The following is a 21,736-nucleotide window of genomic DNA, read 5'->3' on the forward strand; positions in this document are numbered from 1 at the left end:
CACGCCGTGAACTTTATACCGGTGGTCCACAACCGTTCCCAGTCTTCAAACATAATATTATGACCAATGTCTTGTGCCCACTTGATCATAGCTGACTTAACTGTTTCATCCTGTGTATTCCATTTCAGCAGCAAGTTATACATTTTCGACAAATTCTTAGTTTTGGACTCTAACAATTCTGTCTCCAGTTTTGATTTTTCCACCTGGAAGCCATTTTTCCTGTCTGACTTGAAGACCTCCATTATTTGATAATAATGAAGCCAGTCACGCACTTTATCTTTTAGTTTCTCATAACTCTGCAATTTCCATTTGTCCCCCTCTTGTTCCACAATTTCCCAATATTTCGGCCATTTCAACCCCATATTGAGTTTTTTCACGGCCTTCGCCTCCATTGGAGATAACCACCTAGGAGTTTTATTTTCCAACAAATCCTTATATTTGATCCAGACATTATATAATGCTTTCCTGACAATATGATTTTTAAAAGCTTTGTGAGCTTTAACCTTGTCGTACCACAGATATGCATGCCACCCAAAAATGTTATTAAACCCTTCTAAATCCAAGATATCTGTGTTCTCAAGTAGTAGCCATTCCTTCAACCAACAGAAAGCTGCTGATTCATAATAAAGTTTTAAGTCTGGCAGGGCAAATCCCCCCCTTTCTTTTGCATCAGTTAATATCTTGAATTTTATTCTGGGCTTTTTGCCCTGCCAGACAAATTTGGAAATATCTTTTTGCCACCTCTTGAAACAGTCCATCTTGTCCACAATCTGCAATGTTTGAAACAAAAACAACATTCTAGGCAATACATTCATCTTTATAACTGCAATTCGACCCAACAAGGAAAGCTTCAATTTCGTCCAGATTTCCAAATCTTTTTTCACTTCTATCCAGTATTTTTCATAATTATCTTTAAACAAATTCAGATTTTTAGCTGTCATATTTATCCCCAAATATTTCACTTTCTTAGCCACCGTTAAACCTGTCTCATTCTGAAACCTCTCCCTTTCCATAGGTGTCAAATTTTTCTCCAAAACCTTAGTTTTAGTTTGGATCCCTTCCAGTCGGGATTCAGGCCTCATAATGGGACTGAAACTGCCTTGGTTGCACTGGTCGATGATCTCCGGTGGCCTAGGGACAAAGGTGAGAGCTGTTTCCTAGTTCTGCTGGATCTCTCAGCGGCTTTTGATACCATCGACCATAACTGTGATGGCCTGGGAATCCGATTCAGAGGCTGAACCGGAGAAACCCCAGCCTGCACAGGAGTCCCTGCCTCCAGGGCTGGCTGAGCTTGGGCAGGGCCTTGGATCTGAAGCGCTTGCACCTGTGCCGGATCCTCAGGAGCAGGCACCAGGTGATTCCACTCTGGCTCCGGAGGTGATTGAGGACACAGTGCCTACAGGTGCGCCTCTCCCAGCCCTGTCAGGGGAAGTTGAGTCTCCCCCTGGGTCCAGTAACCCTCCAGCCTCTCCTGAGCTGCAGAGGCTCAGGGCAGAGAGGCGGAGGGAACTGGTTTCTCCCAGGAGGAGTGCTCGCTTTAAGGCCAGGAGAGGCGGGTCTCCTGGGGGCCAGGACCACCCCTGGCCTCAGAGAAGATAAAGGCCAGTCAGCCTTTATCACAACAGCCAGGTTGTGGGAGCAATGGCATTGAATACCTGCTTCTGCCCAGACCCAGACCTGTCCTTCCAGAGTTCCCGTCCCCGCCCGGCTTCCTGCTTCGGACCCCGCCTCGCTCTTTGTGAACTGTTTCCAGACTCATGACCCAGGACCGGACTTTGACCACGCCAACGGTAACCTTCCCCCCGGGACCAGTACAATAACATCCTTCTGGACCGCCTAGAGGGGCTGGGAGCTGGGGGAACTGTTATACAGTGGTTCCATTCCTTCCTCCTGGGCTGTGTTCAGAAAGTGGTGGGGGGGATGAATGTTCAGACCCCTGGGCTCTCACTTGTGGGGTACCTCAGGGTTCTGTCCTCTCCCCCATGCTTTTCCACATCTACATGCAGCCGCTGGGAGAGATCATCAGGGGGTTTGGGCTGGGTGTTCATCAGTATGCGGCTGATACCCAGCACTACCTGTCTTTCAAATCGGAACCAGTGAAGGCGGTGAAGGTCCTGTGTGAGTGTCTGGAGGCGGTTGGAGGATGGATGGTGGTTAACAGATTGAGGTTAAATCCTGACAAGACAGAAATACTGTTTTTGGGGGACAGGAGATGGGCGGGTGTGGAGGACTCCCTGGTCCTCAATGGAGTATCTGTGCCCCTGAAGGACCAGGTCATTCTGGACTCACAGCTGTGCATGGAGGCGCAGGTCAATTCTGTGTCCAGTGCAGCTGGACCAGCTCCATCTGGTACGCAGGCTGAGACCCTACCTGCCCGCAAACTGTCTCGCCAGAGTGGTGCATGCTCTAGTTATCTCCCGCTTGGACTACTGCAATGTGCTCTACGTGGGGCTACCTTTGAAGGTGACTCGGAAACTACAACTTATCCAGAATGCGGCAGCTAGACTGGTGACTGGGGGCGGCCACCGAGACCACATAACACCGGTCTTGAAAGACCTACATTGGCTCCCAGTACGTTTCCGAGCACAATTCAAAGTGCTGGTGTTGACCTTTAAAGCCCTAAACGGCCTCAGCCCAGTATACCTGAAGGAGCGTCTCCACCCCCATCGTTCTGCCCGGACGCTGAGGTCCAGCGCCGAGGGCCTTCTGGCGGTTCCCTCATTGCGAGAAGCAAAGCTACAGGGAACCAGGCAGAGGGCCTTCTCGGTAGTGGCGCCCGCCCTGTGGAACGCCCTCCCATCAGATGTCAAAGCGATAAATAACTACCTGACATTCAGAAGACATCTTAAGGCAGCCCAGTTCAGGGAAGTTTTTAATCTGTGATATTTTAGTGTATTTTTGGTTTCTATGGAAGCCGCCCAGAATGGCTGGGGAAACCCAGCCAGATGGGCGGGGTACAAATAATAAATTATTATTATTATTATTATTACAATCTACAATAACCACCACTGCAGGTTTACAAGGAAGGTGACAGTCGACAGCTGAAATAGACCCAAATGTTGACCTGAGATAATTAATTGTTGGAATGAACAAGACCATAAATGATAAACTGAACTCAATGGATATTAGGATAGAACAAAATTCAAAACTAATAATGGATCTTTCAGGTCAGTTAAAAGTTGACCATCAAAAACAAGGAATTAGATAAATCAGTACAAGAATGTAAAGGCACGTCTAGTAAGCAAGAGGAAATACCAATAAAATTCAAAATGAGAATAAGGAACTAAAAAAACCAGGACATAATAACAGATGAAATGACAGAATTAAAGAAAGCTCAGGAGGAGACATTGGACCAGGTAGCCATTCTTGAAATACACCAAAGAGAACTTATACTGCATCTTTGAGGAGTACCAGAATCCAGGATGAACACATCAAAAACAAAATACAGTGGTACCTCGGGTTACATACACTTCAGGTTACATACGCTTCAGGTTACATACGCTTCAGGTTACAGACTCCGCTAACCCAGAAATATTACCTCGGGTTAAGAACTTTGCTTCAGGATGAGAACAGAAATTGTGTAGTGGCAGCGCAGCGGCAGCTGGAGGCCCCATTAGCTAAAGTGGTACCTCAGGTTAAGAACAGTTTCAGATTAAGAAAGGACCTCCAGAACGAATTAAGTACGTAACCAGAGGTACCACTGTAATTCAAGAGTTGGTGAAATGGTTGGGAGCCCAAGATGAAGAGTTGATAATGGACATTGATAAAAATCTTCAGAATCAGATCTGAAAGAATGAGAATGTACAAGGGTCCAGGAGATTGTTTGTTATTCCTCAAGTCAAGGCTATTGAAAGATAAAATACTACAAAAAAGAAGTTAATGTAAATTACTAATTGATGAGAGGAATATATCAATTTTCAAAGAATTACTGGGTAAATGTCTACAGCACAACCTCATTCCATCTTTATTCAGAAGTCCCACTCCATTCAATGAAGCTTCATTTCCACATAAGTGCACAAAAGAGTGCAGCCTCAACTTCTATTTTTGAAAAAAACAGAGTTTGTTAAGGGTGCTGGGAACTGCTCTCTCTCTCTCAACACACACACACACACACACACACACACACACACACGGAGAGGAGCTCCAAATCCAGGAAGACAGTGGAGCTAACGCAGAGAGGGAGAAAAAGAAAAGGGGGAAAGAAGAAGAAAAAGAAAGAAAAAAGGAGCCCTAACTTTACTTTACCGCTGCTGCCCCCATCTCTGCCGACAAAGAAGAGGGGAGGTAGGTGAGCACGGGAAGGCAAAAGAGGCTCCGAAAAAGCACGACCGGAGCCTACCCCTCCATGCAAAGCCGCATGACAAAGGAGATCGCAGAAAGGAAGAAACTACCCCCTTCTTTTCTCCTTTTTTTTTAACCCCTTCCTACCCCTCTCCCTTTCCCCCCTTTTTTAAAAAGAAATTCTTTTTTATTCCCCCCCCCTATATACCTACTTTTATCATTTTTCTTTTTAAAAGAGGGGCCACTGCTGCTGCAGCCACCCTTTATTTGAATCTTTATTTTTATTGCTATCTTTTCTACACACTATTTAAAGACACACTTCTCCACACCCCCACACCCACAATTTGAACCTCATTTTATTTTCACTTCAAACTCCCCTCTTAAGAATTAAAATGGCAGTACCCAGAAAACAGCCCTGAACCATCACAGGCCATTTCCTGGGACTGCCACTTCGCCCCAGACTTTCCACTCTCTTTTACCTATCCTCTTTTACCTATACTTTACTCATTTTTTTAAAAAATAAAAATAAAAAGCTCTATCTATCTATCTATCTATCTATCTATCTAAAGACAACCCCCCCTTTTTTTACCTTTAATTCTCATTTTTATCTTTTACCCGTACATTTTTAATTACTTTTTTACAAACAAAAAATAATAACAATAATTAGGGGAAAATATTATTATTTATTTTTTTAAAAAAAACCACACGTTTTTTCCCCCTCTCTCTTTTTAAAGCCCTTTCTTTTCTATTTGTTGGCTTGTTCTTGAGGGGGGAATCTTTCGCCCCCAGCTACGACCACCACTCTCTTTTAAAACAAACATTTCCTCTATATCACTGCTATTGTTATTGATACTCTCCCCCTCAACTCCCCCCCTTTTATTTTTCTCTCCCTTTTTGCTCTCCCCTCTCTGTCTTCACCCCTCCTCATTTTTTCCCTTTATCCCACCTTTCATTTTCCATCCCCAATTTTGTTTTCTATCCCTTTTATTTTTTAAAATCAACCCCCCCTTTTTAGCCTGTCCGTCAGTTTGTTTTTGAGAGGGGAGCCCTTTCCCCCCACCCCCTCTTTTAAAATAAGACTTTCCCCCATACCATTGCAGCAGCTCCCCCTCCCTCCCTCCTCCTCTCTCCCCCTCTCTTTTCTTCTCCTTCCCTCTCCCACCCTTCCCCCTCCCCCTCTCCTTTTCTCTCCCTCCTCCCTCTCTCCATCCCCCCTTCCCCTAAAGGAAACACATACACACATTCATATCACCCTATCATAATTTGCCCCCCCCATACTATAGCTAAAACTACTGCTGCAAACTAATACCGCTGATATTACTGTACTATCTCCCCTCTCTCTTTCAACTCTCTTTTTGTCTCTCTCTCTCTCTCTCTCTCTCTTCTCTTTTACTCCAATCTCCCCTCTCCCCCCGCCTCCCCCTTCTTTTTCTTTCTTCTTCTTCTTCTTCCCTTTTCTCCCTCCACCCTTTACATATAGCCTATTTGTCTGTCTCTGTTTCTAAGCGCACTCCCAACCCCAATTTCCACCTTAACTGGACCCCAGTACCCCTTTTGGGTATATACAACCCCCTCCTAAACACATTTCCCCTGGCCCCACCCCTCTAATCTCTTGCATCTCTACCTGCTAACCCCCCTCCCCTTATATGAACTGTCTGTCCGTTAGTCTACCCATCTCTGCTTACCTGCCCTCCCCCCCAGCCTCGGCGGCATCCCTGAGGCAACTACAGAAAACCCAAGAGAAGTTCTTAAAACACAGGCTAGAAGTGACACAAATGACCACCTAATCCAAACGCTCTGTAAAAGCCACCAGCCAAAGCCTGATCAGCTCAGCAACCCAACAATACTCAGGAATCACCACTGCCACAACTCCTAACCACCACACGCCCTACCCCAAGTGGACGCCAAGCCAACCTCAAACCAAAACTATCAGGGAGACTGAGATGACACCAACCAGGGAGATGGCAAACAATGCTAAGATGGTAACTCCCCTTCAAGATGATGACCACCCAATAACGAAACGAGATCTGAGGGAAATGGAAGCAAGATTAGAAGCACGATTAGAAGAAACACTGAAGGCCACAATGGCTCCCATGCAGGTACTAATCAACAACCTAACCTCCAAAGTGGAAGCTCTAGAGAACAAAAACCAAATGCAAGAAAGAATAATAGAGCAATACCGGGAGGAGAACGCATGTGTGAACAAGAAACTGGACGAACTGGTAAACCAAATGGAAGCAGAACGCAGAGAGATGAAAATTAAGCAAGCCGACCTTGAAGACCGCAATAGACATTGTAACATCCGCTTCCGCAACTTTCCTGAAAAAACAGAGGAGAAAAGCCCAGCAGACCTAATTATACGCTGGCTGAAAAACACAATCCCAAGCCTGAAACTTGAGGCAGATGACTTAGAGAGGGCTCACAGAGCCCTAAAACCTATGCCAAAACCCAATGCCCCCCCCCAAGAGACATCATTGTATGCTTCACACGCTACAAAAAGAAGGAAGAGATATGGCACCACCTCAGAAACTCAAGCAACCTTCGATATGGAGAAACCCCCATTCTGGCCCTACAGGACCTATCTCAGGATACCCTAAACCGGAGGAAAAGCCTGCGCCCATGCACCCAGCGTCTCCAACAAGCAGGGATCAAATACCGATGGGGCTTCCCCTTCCGCCTCATTGTAACAACCAATACAACACATGGCTACCAACATACCTGAGGCCCTGCAACTACTAAAGAACCTTGAACTCGACCTCCCACCGGAATGGCAACTGACAAACCCACCAAGTGACAGCCCCAACCACGAGGAAACAACAGCAAACAACTGGACGACGGTACAGAAGAAAAAGAAACAACAGAAGTGGCACAACAACGCAAACCAATACAGGCAAGCATCATGCTCAGAACCGTCCCGCCGGCCATACGACACAAGAAACCAGACCAAGATTAACCAAACCAATTCATCACAGATGGACAACCCTACAACAACAACAACCCCAGCTGAATGAAGCAACCAGGGAGAAACCACAAACTGAAGGACTGGTGATTTCCCCCCCCTTCCCCCTCTCTCACCCCCCAAAACATAGATTTAGTTAACACCATCAACATCCCCCCCAGCCCCGCACCCCCACAGAAATCCCCACCCCAACACCAGTCCAGACGACCTCAACCACATTCCCCATCACCCACACCTTCAACATCCTCATACTCCATACTAAGGAAAAACAACTCCAACCTTAATAACACAACCCACAATCAGGCTAAAATCTGATACCCAACCCGCACTATGGTGGCACCAGAGCGTACCAGCACCCACATCCCCACCCCAACACACCAACAATGTTGCTCATAACATTGGCAACATTGCTTACGAACCTTATACCTGACAGCGACGTTACAAAGTCACTTCACACTGTCTCGCTGATCACCCCCTATCGCAGACAACGGGGGGGGTGGTCTGTCCTTGAACATGGCCTTCCACACCAGCTGAGACCTAGGACCAACCAGCTAAATGCCAGATGGCCCAAAATACCCCAAACAAACACCTATATGACTACATATAGGAAACTCCCTACAACTTACCCCCTACTCTTTAACCCAAATCTCACTCTAATCCCACTAGCCCCCCCACCCACCACACCCTAGGTCAGCGCAACCCCACTGGTTCTTTAAACAACACGAAGAGAGAGACACGACAACCCGAACGGGTTGGCAGGGAATTGCCCCACATAATAGATAAGCAAGATGGCTAACCTAAAAGCAATCACATTAAATGTGAGGGGGCTGGGAAACCCCATCAAAAGAAAACGCATCACCTCATACATAAACACCATGAAACCACACATCACCTTCCTACAAGAAATACACAACCCACCCAAAGGCAGCAAACTCCTGAGCGACCCCCGCTTCGGTCAACAGTGGGTCGCACAAGGCTCAGGGAAAGCTCGTGGTGTAGCCATAATACTCAGTAGAGACCTGAACTTCACTGCCACAACAGTCCTCAAGGACAAAAAAGGCAGATTCATTTTCGCTAAAGGGACAGTAGGTGGCAAAATCAAACTGACAATCGGCTCCATATATGCCCCAAACACGAAACAATTAGAATTCTTCCAGAAGACACTAAACAAATTCCTCTCCTTCTCTGAAGGGGAAGCAATCCTAGGAGGGGACCTCAATCTAAATATGAAAGGTTTATCCCTGAAAGATATCCACCCCACAACCCCATGGGCAACCTTCCTCCGAAGGAAACCCCCAACAACTAGGAACTCTTACAAGTTACTAAAAATGCTAAAAAACAGGGGTCTCTACGACATTTGGGGTGAGCAAAACCCGGGAGACATCAGCCATACATTCCAATCGGGACGCCATGATACAGTGTCCAGACTGGACAGCATTCTACTCACACAGGGTCTGATCCCCTCAGTAGAATCAACAAACATAGGTAACATTAAAATCACAGATCACGCCCCAGTAGAAGTCATCGTTAAAATAGGAGAAGGAACACAAACCACCCCATCATGGTCCTTCAGTCCCATCCTAACTACAAACAAACAAATTAGAGAGAGTCTCACAAAAACCCTCCAAAACTACTTCAAGGAAAACGATGTAAACAATATAACAACCCCCCTCCTATGGGACGCAATGAAAGCGGTCACCAGAGGAGCTTGCATAAAAGAGAAAACATTCCTTAAAAAACAAACCTCCTCAAAAATTAGCAAAATAGAACAAGACATCACAGCCCTCTCATCACACTACAAACAAACAGGATCTAAAAAACTCCTCAAACTTATAGAACAAAAAAGGAGAGAACTAGACTCCCTAGAAATTAACAAAACAATGATCAACATTCTATACTCTAAACAGCGTTTCTACGAATATGGAGGGAAAAACTCCAGATTACTAGCAAATAGATGTAGGAAAAAAGCACTCAAAACAAGAATACACTGCATCACCAAAAAAGACGGCAACATAACATTCTCCCCCGAAGAAATAACCTCAGAATTTGCAGAATTCTACTCCAACCTATACACCTCCCATAACCCACCAGAGAAGGAAATCAGAACATTTCTAGCAGGACTGACCATGCCTACCCTAACTGATGAGGAACAGGAATTCATGGACAGCCTGGACTTCCGGTCAGCGCCAGCGATTAATGGCGGATTTCCCCCCGAGCTCCGGGGGAAGTCTGCTCAGCGGGTTCGGGTCCTGACTGCTACGGCAAGCGGGGACCCTTAAAATCACAGGCGCGGAAGCCTGTGAACGAGGAGACCCGGCGGGCACCTTTTGCGCCCCCCCAAAACCGCAAAGGAGCCTTTTTAAAGGCTTCGGAGCGGCAGCGGGTGAGCGGCGCGGTGCTGAGGGTCGTCTACCCAGCCTGCTGAGTGAAGCCGCATCGCCATGATTGGAGAGCGCTGATTTCTTCCCAAGAATTTGGACTTAAAAGCAACTACTCGTGAGTAGGATTAACGGACTTAAACTGAAATTAATATCAAGAATTTTGGCACTAGCACGGGAAAGGTACAAAAAGGAAGTCTGCCTTTGCATTCTGTAGATAATCTAAAGCAAAGTGACTGTAAGCTGTAACTTAAGAGTGAACATTTTTCTGAAATTAGTAATCTATCGTTTGGATGAACATTTCTCCCCACCGTTTGGCAGGAGCGGAGGGAAGTGGAAATTGAACTTTTTTTAATGCCTGCATGAAAGGAAAGAACTTAAAAAGAATATCCGCTGCCTTGATCTCTGGAGTCGGACTGCCTTGACAGGGAAACTGAATGGTGGACTGTCAGCATATTGGGATTGTTTGTAGTATTAACTCTGTGTAAAGATACAGTGTCTTTGGATGGACTTCTATATAAAATAGTATTGAAGACAAATTGGAAACTGTGGCTAATAGGAGAAAAGGGGTTTTTTAAAGGGACATTGGTTACAAAATTTCAAAGCGAAGGTGGAATCTTTCCCCCTAGTGGAGACTTTGTTGTAACAATAACAACTAAGCCACCAGAAGTGAGAGCCAGTGGAAATTTCCTTTTGAAAACAAAAGTACAAGTGTAGGATGTGACCTTGGCTCTGAATGAAAGTGTTATGGATAAAGATAAGGGGAAATTTGAAGAAAAAGGCTTAAGATCTGGTAAACAATACAAGACTGATATTTCCCACCAGCGAAGAGCTTCAACATCCGGAGGCACGGGCGCAGCTGCTGCCTCTCAAACAAAAGTAAGAACTATGTCAACAGAAGACGCCCTGGCACAGGCACTTGGTAAAATCAATGCATCTTTGGAATATTTAACGAAGCAGGGAACAGAGACAAGTAAACAAGTTGCAGAAACTAATAAACAAATTGTGGAAACTAATAAACAAGTGGCTGAGGTCTCAGTAAAAATTGACTTGAATACGAAAAGTATTGATGAATTGGGAAGGAAGGTAAATTCCAATACAGAGACTATTGTAAGACTTTTGGAGGACTCAGCGACAACTCGAAAGATTGCTGAGGAAGCAAAGGAAATTGCTGTTGCCACCCAGGAGAGGATACCACCGGTCATTAAGAAATTGGAGGATCATGATCTGACTTTGTCTATGATCGAATTGCAAAGAAAAGAGAGAAACTTAAGGATCAGATCAGTTCCGGAAAGCGAGAGAGATAATCTGGCGGACTTCCTGACAAAAGAATTTTTGGACTTTTGGCAACAGGGCCTGGAGAACGATGAATTCAAGATAGTGAGTGCATTTAGGCTTGGTACAAGACAAAGGAAGAACAAGGCAAGAGACTGCTTGATAACATTAAGATCAAAAGAAGAAAGGGATAAAATTTTGAATTTGCACTACCAAAAAGCCTTGGAGATTGAAAATTCTTATGTGGAATTATAGCCTTTTATAGCCTTTTACAGCCGTCTTTATAGCTGTTTTTATTAGACTTTTAAATCATTTTACCTCTGTTAGAAGTTTTAATCGTTTTACTTCTATGGTTGGCCAATATAGGTATCAACAAGGATATTCAAACCTTCTGCTGATTAGTAACGCCGCCTTGAAGACTGGGTTATGTTGAGCAGTGGAGGAGGAGTAGCAGAGGAGTTGCGTCCATAAAAGATAAGTTCTCTTTTATCTCCGTTTACCTCTACTTTGAACCTCCGTAGTTAGTGAGACAGCGACAAATGGGTCATGGCAAGCGACCAAGATCTGCTGAGAAAGGTTGTTCACCTCCAAGAGTAAAGCAGTCAAAGCTTGAATCTCCCCCACCATCCCCCACAACAATAACAGCAAAATGGAGCAAGTAATTGTTTCTGCGGTCGAAACATACAACCGCTTCTGGCCTCTGTATGATCAAGGAGAGTTGGAAAAGCTAGCTGATCCAGCGGGGGATGGAAGCCATAGGGAAGCCCTCCTCCCCGACACCTTAATTACCCCTCCGTCACTGAAACGGGAAGCATTAGGGCAAACTGCCCATGAATTAGTACCTGATCAAATACAACTGGTAATCAGGACTTTAAGCTTCATTTTCAAGGAATTGGAGGGGATTTCTTTGTCATTGAACAAACTTTCACGGGCCCTTCTGGCTCGTCTACCTTCCTCAACTGAGCTATCTAATTTGCATCAATCTCCTGTGCAGCTTGCAAGTGCCTTAAAGAGACAACTCGATCAGAAATCTCTCCTTAAGGGCCTAAGATGCAGGCTGCCACTGCTCCAAAGGAATAAGCAATCTTTGATTTTTCAACCTAATAAAATATGTTTATCCATTTTTCCCCGTGACGCCCCCAGTCTTAGGTGGAATAACCTGAGGATGGCTAAAGGGTACCTACATGATTTGTTAAATATTCCTTTTTTCCAGATAGATCTTATATCTGTAGCACCCCTAAATGCCACGCCCTGGCCAAGGAAATTTATGCTCTCCTTCCAGTCTGCAAGGATCCCACATCTTCTTGCAAGACAAAAAGATTGGCTCGCACCCTGGGAGATTGTAACAACAAGAGTCTTTAAGGACACAAGTGTTAAACCTCTTTTTGCCAACATCTTAACTGGCAATGAACGCTCGTTTCCTTCTTCTGTTCCTATAATAACGGGAAAAACACCTAGCCGGGTATCCCCTGTTCCACCTGCGACCCCAAGTGCCCATCTAGTTACGTTGAGGAATGATCCAATTGCAAGCAGAGATTGGAATATCCCTGAAGAGAGAAATCTTATCTCCTCTTATGGAAAACTCCCTTCAGAAGAACAGCAGGCTATTCTCGATAGATTGGATCTACTCAAACAAAGACTCCTATCGCAAGGGGACCCCTCTATACCGATGAGAGAGGAGAGCAGGCGCTCCACGTCCCACATGCCGTCTCCATCAAATGCCTTGATAATTTCTCAACCTGCTACCTTGTTACCCCCTACTGATCTGAATCAGCAGTCACCTGTTGACCAACAGCACCATTCTACCGTGGAGGAAGTCGATAAACTCAATACTCCCGTCTCAGACCTTATGCCCAATCAAAATATGGAAGTTGATGACTCCTTTGCCTCAATGCCTGAGCTAGAATCTACCCTGCCTGAAGATCACCAGGAAATGACTATGCATGCGCCATCCTCACATTCATGTCCTTTAATACATCTGCGTGATAATTCTTCTCCATCTGCACAGCAACTACAAGTGATGGCTGGAACACCTCTTAGCGCTACCCTGGTTAAGACTGATAACTCTGACGGATCTACTAGTGTAGCCCATCAAAGACTTGTTACTACTCACCTCAATGAACAGCATCCGACCTCACCAACTTTGCCTAATTCTTCCTTCCCGGCAAAGCCCTTCCTGCCTGTTAATGTTCCCAAATCATCGATACAATTAACACAGAAGAAGACCTTATCCGCACAAACTAAAATTACCGATTTCCTTATGGGTCCTCGTTCTACCTCCAAGAACCCATTAAACAACTCAAAGTGACAATTACCGGGACAGCACAAGGACCTGACATTATCAATACTTAGCTGGAACATTGCTGGTTGGAGAACCAAAAAATCAGACCCCGAATTCAGGAAGTACCGTATTTTTCGCACCATAGGACGCACTTTTTCCCTCCTAAAAAGCAAGGGAAAATGTGTGTGCGTCCTATGGAGCGAATGCAGGCTTTCGCTGAAGCCTGGAAAGTGAGAGGGCTCGGTGCGCACCGACCCCTCTCGCTCGCCAGGCTTCAGGAAGCTATCCGCTAGCCGTGGGAGACCCAGCTCTCCCACGGCTAGCGGAGCGCTGCATTAATCCCGAAGCTTGGGGCGTGCGGAGCTCAGCGCGCCCCAAGCGGCACCCAGAAGCTTGGGGCGCGCTGAGCTCCGCAGCCCCAAGCTTCGGGATTAGCGCTCCGCTAGCCGTGTCTAGGCTGCGGATAGCAGCCTGCTTCCCGGAGTGTCGGGCACCCTGAAAGCAGAGCGCCCGGCGCTTCGGGAACACATCCGCAGCGTGGGGAGCCTTGCAGGAGTTCCCCGCAGGGCTCCCCACGCTGCGGATAGCAGCCTGCTTCCCGGAGCGTCGGGCGCCCTGAAAGCAGAGCGCCCGGCGCTTCGGGAACACATCCGCAGCCTAGGCAACCCTGCGGGAGATCCCGCAGGGATGTCTAGGCTGCGGATAGCAGCCTGCTTCCCGGAGCGTCGGGCGCCCTGAAAGCAGAGCGCCTGGCGCTTCGGGAACACATCCGCAGCCTAGGCAACCCTGCGGGAGATCCCGCAGGGATGTCTAGGCTGCGGATAGCAGCCTGCTTCCCGGAGCGTCGGGCGCCCTGAAAGCAGAGTGCCCGGCGCTTCGGGAACACACCCGCAGCCTAGGCAACCCTGCGGGAGATCCCGCAGGGATGTCTAGGCTGCGGATAGCAGCCTGCTTCCCGGAGCATCGGGCGCCCTGAAAGCAGAGCGCCCGGCGCTTCGGGAAGACATCCGCAGCCTAGGCAACCCTGCGGGAGGTCCCGCAGGGATGTCTAAGCTGCGGATAGCAGCCTGCTTCCCGGAGCGTCGGGCGCCCTGAAAGCAGAGCGCCCGGCGCTTCGGGAAGACATCTGCAGCCTAGGCAACCCTGCGGGAGGTCCCGCAGGGATGTCTAGGCTGCGGATAGCAGCCTGCTTCCCGGAGCGTCGGGCGCCCTGAAAGCAGAGCGCCCGGTGCTTCGGGAAGACATCCGCAGCCTAGGCAACCCTGCGGGAGGTCCCGCAGGGATGTCTAGGCTGCGGATAGCAGCCTGCTTCCCGGAGCGTCAGGCGCCCTGAAAGCACAGCGCCCGGCGCTTCGGGAAGACACCCGCAGCCTAGGCAACCCTGCGGGAGATCCCACAGGGATGTCTAGGCTGCGGATAGCAGCTTGCTTCCCGGAGCGTCGGGCGCCCTGAAAGCAGAGCGCCCGGCGCTTCGGGAACACATCCGCAGCGTGGGGAGCCTTGCAGGAGTTCCCCGCAGGGCTCCCCACGCTGCGGATAGCAGCCTGCCGCCCGACGCGAGGGGCGCCCTGAAGCAGAGTGCCCCTCGCGCCAGGCAGACATCAGCCAGCCCCACAAGCTCGGGGGACAGCAGGGAGGCGCAGCGCCACTATCCCGCTGTTCCCCGACCTGGTTCGGTTTCCCTGACCTGCTTTTGGGGGGGAAATAAAGGGAATTTTTTTTTCCTTTATTTCCCCCCAAAAAAACTAGGTGCACCCTATGGTCCGGTGCGTCCAATCGTGCGAAAAATATGGTACATAAATTCATTTAAAATCATTCTATTCCAAGAAACATGGGATGAGGAAGAGATTACCATAGACGGCTTTGATCTTCTAACACTTCCAGCCTCCCCTTCTTTGAAAGGTGGACGCCCCAAAGGGGGTATTTTGATTGGGATCTCACTCCAACTTCGCGCCAAATTCACTCTGGTATGGGCTTCCCCACCTTTTGCTCTATCTGGACTGATCACAGAAGGGAAGTCCTCATTACTAATTACTAATGTTTATCTCCCCCCCGAAGGCTCAGCGCCTGATCTTGATTGGAGATGGGAATCATTTGAAAATCACCTACTGTCATGTCATACCAAATGCCCTAACTCGTACTCCTTAATTGGGGGAGACTTTAATGCTCGTATTGCCACAAATTGGGACCTACTAACCAAGTCCAAATGGTGGACTCCCCCATGTTTGGACAACTTTGACTTGGAACATGCCAGAATTAGAACTTCAAAGGACAACAGAGTAAACAAAGCAGGAGTGACCCTTTACCAAATGGCCATTCGCCTGAATCTAGTATTTTTGAACGGCACCTTCCTCCCCGATATACCGGGGGAGTTCACTCACCTGGGACTAACATCTAACAGTGTTATCGATTACTTCTTGATCTCCGCAAATCTGGCCGTTAATGTACTTTCCTTCCAAGTTGAAAACCAACATTTCAGTGATCACCTCCCAATAGTGACCACTTTGTCATTGTTCCGGTGCCAGAATGACTATAAACACCCAGTCCTTCTGTAAACCTCATCATCGATCAAAATAAGAGGGATCAAATGGTCGGAGGCTGTGGCCCAAAAATACCAGGTTTTTTTCCATAGGGAAATCACTGCCTACTTACCTCAAATAACTACTGATTTACAAGATTCCAATTCGGTTTTGAAACTTTTTAACCTTCTTACAACAAACCTTACCACTTTTTTTACATCACCCCCTCAAAAGGCGAAAGTGGCGCATTGCAGTGCTGGGGCCCCTTGGTTTAACACCTCTTGCAAACAAGCAAGATCCCTTCTTCGCTCCATCTATAATGAACACAAAAACTCTAATGCCCAGGCTCTACCATCCTCCTATTTACAAGCCAAAAGAGCATACAAACAGACTTTAAAGCTGGCCAAACGCGAGTGGTATCAAAAGCGTTGGCGAGCCTTGATTGCGGCCTCGAGATCCCGCAGACCACAGGAATTTTGGGCTCTGATAAACAAAAGAGGAAGGAAGTACCCACTGACGATTATCCCTGCGCCCACATGGGAACAATTCTTGAGTAAATATTTCTCCTTGGCAGAGGAATCCAACTCATCCACGGAATTCCGAGCCGACCATCTACCTTTGTGGCCCTCCACCGACCCAGACCTGATAATGGACTTGATATTAGATCTGAAAACGGGCAAAGCCCCCGGGCCGGATCTAGTCCCTGCTGAGGCTATTGTTGCGCAACCGAGGTGGTGGGCTGAAATTCTGGCCAAAGTCTTTGATGCAATTAATTCTACGGGGCTTATCCCTAGGTCATGGAAGGAGGCCGTGATCGTGCCAGTCCATAAAAAGGGTCCCCCTGCTGACCCGGAGAACTATCGGAACATCAGCCTTTTGTCTATCATCGGGAAAATCTATGCAAAATTTTTGCTGTCTAAGCTGTCCCATTGGGCAAACGACTCAAATTTGATTGGCCATGAGCAAGCGGGCTTTAGGAACAATTATTCGACCTCTGACCATATGGTAATCATGTATCATCTTGCCAGAAAATATTCTGCCCCGAGTCGGGGGCGCCTATGTGTCGCTTTTATAGACCTAAAGGCTGCCTTCGACAGTATCCCAAGAAACTGCCTATGGAAGAAATTAGAGAGATGGGGCATAGATAGAAGGCTGTTATGGCTTATAACCCAATTACACCATGGGTCGTCGGCTAGAGTGAGACTCACACCGGCGGGAAACCTATCCAACGAGCTCCCAATAAATAGAGGTGTGCGCCAAGGCTGCATTTTGGCCCCACTCCTCTTCAACTTGTTTATTAGCGATATGAAGCTCTTTCTGAATGAGTCTCAAGCCAACATTCATGCCCCCCGCCTAGCTGATTTTCGCTGCCCTTTGCTCCTATATGCCGACGATGCAGCGATCCTTTCCTACTCTATACCACGCAAAAGTGGTTTCCACCCTCTGTTATGCTGCCCCGCTCTGGGCCCCAGGGTCCAATTTAACATCGCTGGGGACATTGCAGAATCAGTTTCTCCGTCGCCTTCTGAAACTCCCCATGTGTGTGAGCAACGCAGCCATACGTCTGGAGTTAAGGATTGCATCATTGGAGACTGTCATCTGGAAGCGAGTCTTTGGCTATTGGCTGTCCAGCTGGCATAGGCTTCCCGACCATTACCTTTTTCAGTGCCTCTGGCGGGACGTCTTTGTCAATCCGTGGGTAGGAAAAATCCATGCCAAACTTCTGAGCATCGGAATTTCCCCAGCGGACTCCTTAAAGATGAACTTACGCTCAGCCAAAAGCCTTATTGAGCAAAGATTAGCGGACATTGAAAATCAACATAACCTCGCCAGGGGTGGGGGTGTCTGCTCCCCCAGGTATCACGGAATAACCCCACCACTTGGCCTTCCATCATACATGTCATCTCTTTCATCAGTACCACACCGACTTGCATTTATTCGTGCAAGGTTCAATGTCCTTCCATCGAACCTGCTGAGCCACAGATTTTCCAAGGGTTTGGTGTCTCCGCTATGCGTGTGTGACGGGGAAACTGTTGAATCTCTTTCACATATAATGTTCAACTGTCCCCTACATAGCATAGCCAGGACTAAATTCCTGGGTCCTGCTTTACTGCGCTTGGTTGGCAGGCCTGTTGAGTCACACGCCGCACTGCTTTTGCAGGATACAGATCCTTCTGTAACTCTGCAGGTGGCGAGATTCCTGAATGCGGTTATCTCACACTCAAAAACCACCAAAAAACAACAACAACATCAAAACTAATTGGACTGCTTTGATGAGAGTGCATGTCGGATTTCGTCTTCAGTTTTCCTTTTTCTGTGATCCATCCCTTGGAGCTCTCCTGGCCCCAAGCTGTCATTTGGCTCTGCTCAATGACCCACCCTTGCATCGTGGTGTTCACCTTCTGTTGTCGGATATATCGGTTTTTATGTCTCTGTGTTTTTATGTTTGTACATATTTTATGGGCTAATAGCCGTAAATAAATAAATAATAATAATAATATGGAGATTGAAAATTCTTATGTGGAGATCTTTAAAGATATCCCGAAGCATATTTTGGACGTAAGAACCTACTACAGAGATCTGGTTGTTTTACTGAAAAAAAATAAGATATTCTTCAGGTGGGAATTTCCACAAGGCCTATCTTTTAAATACAGAGGAAGGAAGATAAGAATAAGGACACTGAGTGATAAAGACAAATTCTTGAGAGACCACGAAGAGGATCTGCAGAAGGAGGTGGAATCTGGGGAGGAACAGACGCCATTGGGAGGAACACTGGACATATCAAACTTGCCATTTGGGTTGAAACCACCGACAGAGGAAGAACAACTACTTGGAGCAGTAGGAGGTAAATAGTTTCATCATGGCTCTGCAACTTCTAAGCTGGAATTGTAATGGTTTGAATATGCCTCGAAAGAGGAAAGCTGTTTTTCATATATTGAAGAAAGAACAATTGGACTTGATTTGCTTACAAGAAACACATGTGATGAGGTTACACAGGAAAATATTGGTGAATAAAAGATTGGGACAAGAATTTATTTCATCTGACAAAGTCAAAAAAAGAGGAGTTGTGATATATGCAAAGGAAAAATTGCTACCGAAATTAATTTTTAAAGACGAACAAGGAAGATTCTTGGCAATTGAAATTCAAGTCCAAGGAGAGAAATTTTTGATTGTAGGAATTTATGCACCGAATGAGGGGAAATCTGAATTTTTTAAGAAGTTGCATGAGACTTTGTTGGACTATCTGGACTATAATTTAATTTTGATGGGAGACATGAATGGAGTTGTATCTACAAATATGGACAAAGCACAAAGACAGGTACTTACTAAGGATGGAAGACTACCAAAAACTTTTTTTGAAATGACTGACAATATGGATTTGATTGACATTTGGAGAACAAAGAATCCTCTTGAAAGAGAGGGAACTTTCTTTTCTGAAGCCAAAATGACATGGACCAGAATCGACCAAATTTGGGTTACTAGAGGAATGGCATCAAAAGATAAAGAAAGTGGAAATCTGCCCAAAAACGTGCTCCGACCACAACGCAGTAAGAATGGAGATGAAGCAAATAACAACTGGCTCCTTCAGATGGAGGATGAATGACACCTTATTTAGAGATGAAGAAGTGTATAAAAAGGCCCAAAAAACATTGAGAGACTATTTTGAAATAAACATGAATACTAATGTTGAAAAAAGAGTAATCTGGGACGCAAGTAAAGCCGTTATGCGAGGATTTCTGATACAACAAAATGCAATAAAAAAGAGAAGCCAAAATGAGAAAAAAGATAAGATTTTGGAGAAGATAAAAGAAGGGGAAAGGAAACTAAGATCAAAACCAAAGTCTAAAGAGATTTTGAGAGAAATCAAATTATACCAAACACAATATATGGAACTGATGAATCAAGAAATAGAATGGAAAATTAAACAAATGAGACAAAAGACATTTGAATCAGCAGACAAATGTGGTAAACTATTGGCTTGGCAAATGAGGAAAAGACAAAAATTAAATACGGTTACAAATTTAGAAGTGGAAGGAAAGAACATATATAAGCCAAATGAGATCAGAAATTGCTTCCAGAGATATTTTAAACAATTATACACACAAGGGCTGCAGAAAGAAATGGATATAGACAAATTTCTTAAGACTTATGGATTACAAAAAATCTCTCATGAAAGTAAAATAATTTTGAATCAGAAAATAACTGAGCAGGAAATAGAAGGTGCCATTCAAAACATGCAATTGGGCAAGTCCCCGGGACCGGACGGGCTCACTTCCAGATATTATAAAATGTTGAAGGAGTGGCTATTACAACCTATGAAGGAAGTTTGCAATGAAATTTTGGAGGGGAAAAGGGCACCAGAAACGTGGAAAGAAGCTTATATTACACTTATACCGAAGACTGAGACTGAAAAGACTCAACTTAAGAACTACCGCCCTATTTCGTTACTAAATGTGGATTACAAAATCTTTGCTGACATTTTGGCTAAGAGATTGAAAAAAGTTTTGATGGAGGAGATTCATAGGGACCAAGCGGGCTTTCTCCCGAGAAGACATATGTCAGACAATGTAAGGAATATAATAGACATTTTGGAAAAGTTAGAAGTGAATATAAATACCAAAGCAGTCTTGATATTTGTGGACGCGGAGAAAGCCTTTGACAATATTTCTTGGAGTTTTATGAAGAAGAATCTCCAGGGGATGGGGGTAGGCCAAGGATTTGAAAATGGTATAGGTGCAATATATTCAGAGCAGAAAGCAAAGTTAATTGTAAATAATGTGGTTACGGAAGAGTTCAAGATAGAAAAAGGGACACGTCAGGGGTGCCCAATCTCCCCATTACTTTTTATATCGGTCCTGGAGGTTTTGTTAAATATGATCAGAAGGGATCAGCTGGTTAAAGGGGTACAGGTCGGAGCTAAACAATACAAATTGAGAGCATTTGCAGATGATTTGGTACTTACGTTACAAGAGCCAGAATCTAGTACCAAAAGGGTTTTAGAACTAATTCAAGAGTTTGGCCAAGTAGCAGGATTTAAACTGAACAAATCTAAAACTAAGGTATTGGAGAAAAATTTAACACCTATGGAAAAGGAGAGGTTTCAGAATGAGACAGGTTTAACTGTGGTTAAGAAAGTGAAATACTTGGGGATTAATATGACAGCTAAAAATGTGAATTTATTTAAAGATAATTATGAAAAATGCTGGACAGAAGTAAAAAAAGATTTAGAAATTTGGTCAAACTTGAAGCTTTCCTTGTTGGGTCGAATTGCAGCTATAAAGATGAATGTTTTGCCTAGAATGTTGTTTTTGTTTCAAACATTGCAGATTGTGGACAAGATGGATTGTTTCAAGAAGTGGCAGAAAGATATTTCTAGATTTGTCTGGCAGGGCAAGAAGCCCAGAATAAAATTTAAGATATTAACTGATGCAAAGGAAAGAGGCGGATTTGCCCTGCCAGACTTTAAACTTTACTATGAATCAGCAGCATTCTGCTGGTTGAAAGATTGGCTGCTTCTTGAGAACACAGATATTTTGGACCTAGAAGGGTTTAATAATACTTTTGGGTGGCATGCATACTTGTGGTACGACAAGGTTAAAGCTCATAAAGCTTTTAAAAACCATATTGTCAGGAAAGCATTGTATACTGTCTGGATCAGGTATAAAGATTTGCTGGAAAATAAAACTCCTAGGTGGTTGTCACCAATGGAGGCAAAGGTTGTGAAAAAACTTAATATGGAGTCCAAATGGCCGAAATATTGGGAAATTTTGGAACAAGAAGGGGATATATTGAAATTGCAGAGTTATGAGAAATTGAAAGATAAAGTGCGAGACTGGCGTCATTATTATCAAATAATGGAGGTTTTTAAGTTAGACAGGAAAATTGGTTTCCAGGTGGAAAAATCAAAATTGGAGACAGAATTGTTAGAACCCAAAACTAAGAACTTGTCAAAAATGTATAACTTGCTGTTGAAATGGAATACACAGGATGAAACAGTTAAATCAGCTATGATCAAGTGGGCACAAGATATTGGTCATAACAT

Source organism: Podarcis raffonei, chromosome W (genome assembly GCF_027172205.1).
Source record: "Podarcis raffonei isolate rPodRaf1 chromosome W, rPodRaf1.pri, whole genome shotgun sequence".
Classification (NCBI taxonomy): Eukaryota; Metazoa; Chordata; class Lepidosauria; order Squamata; family Lacertidae; genus Podarcis; species Podarcis raffonei.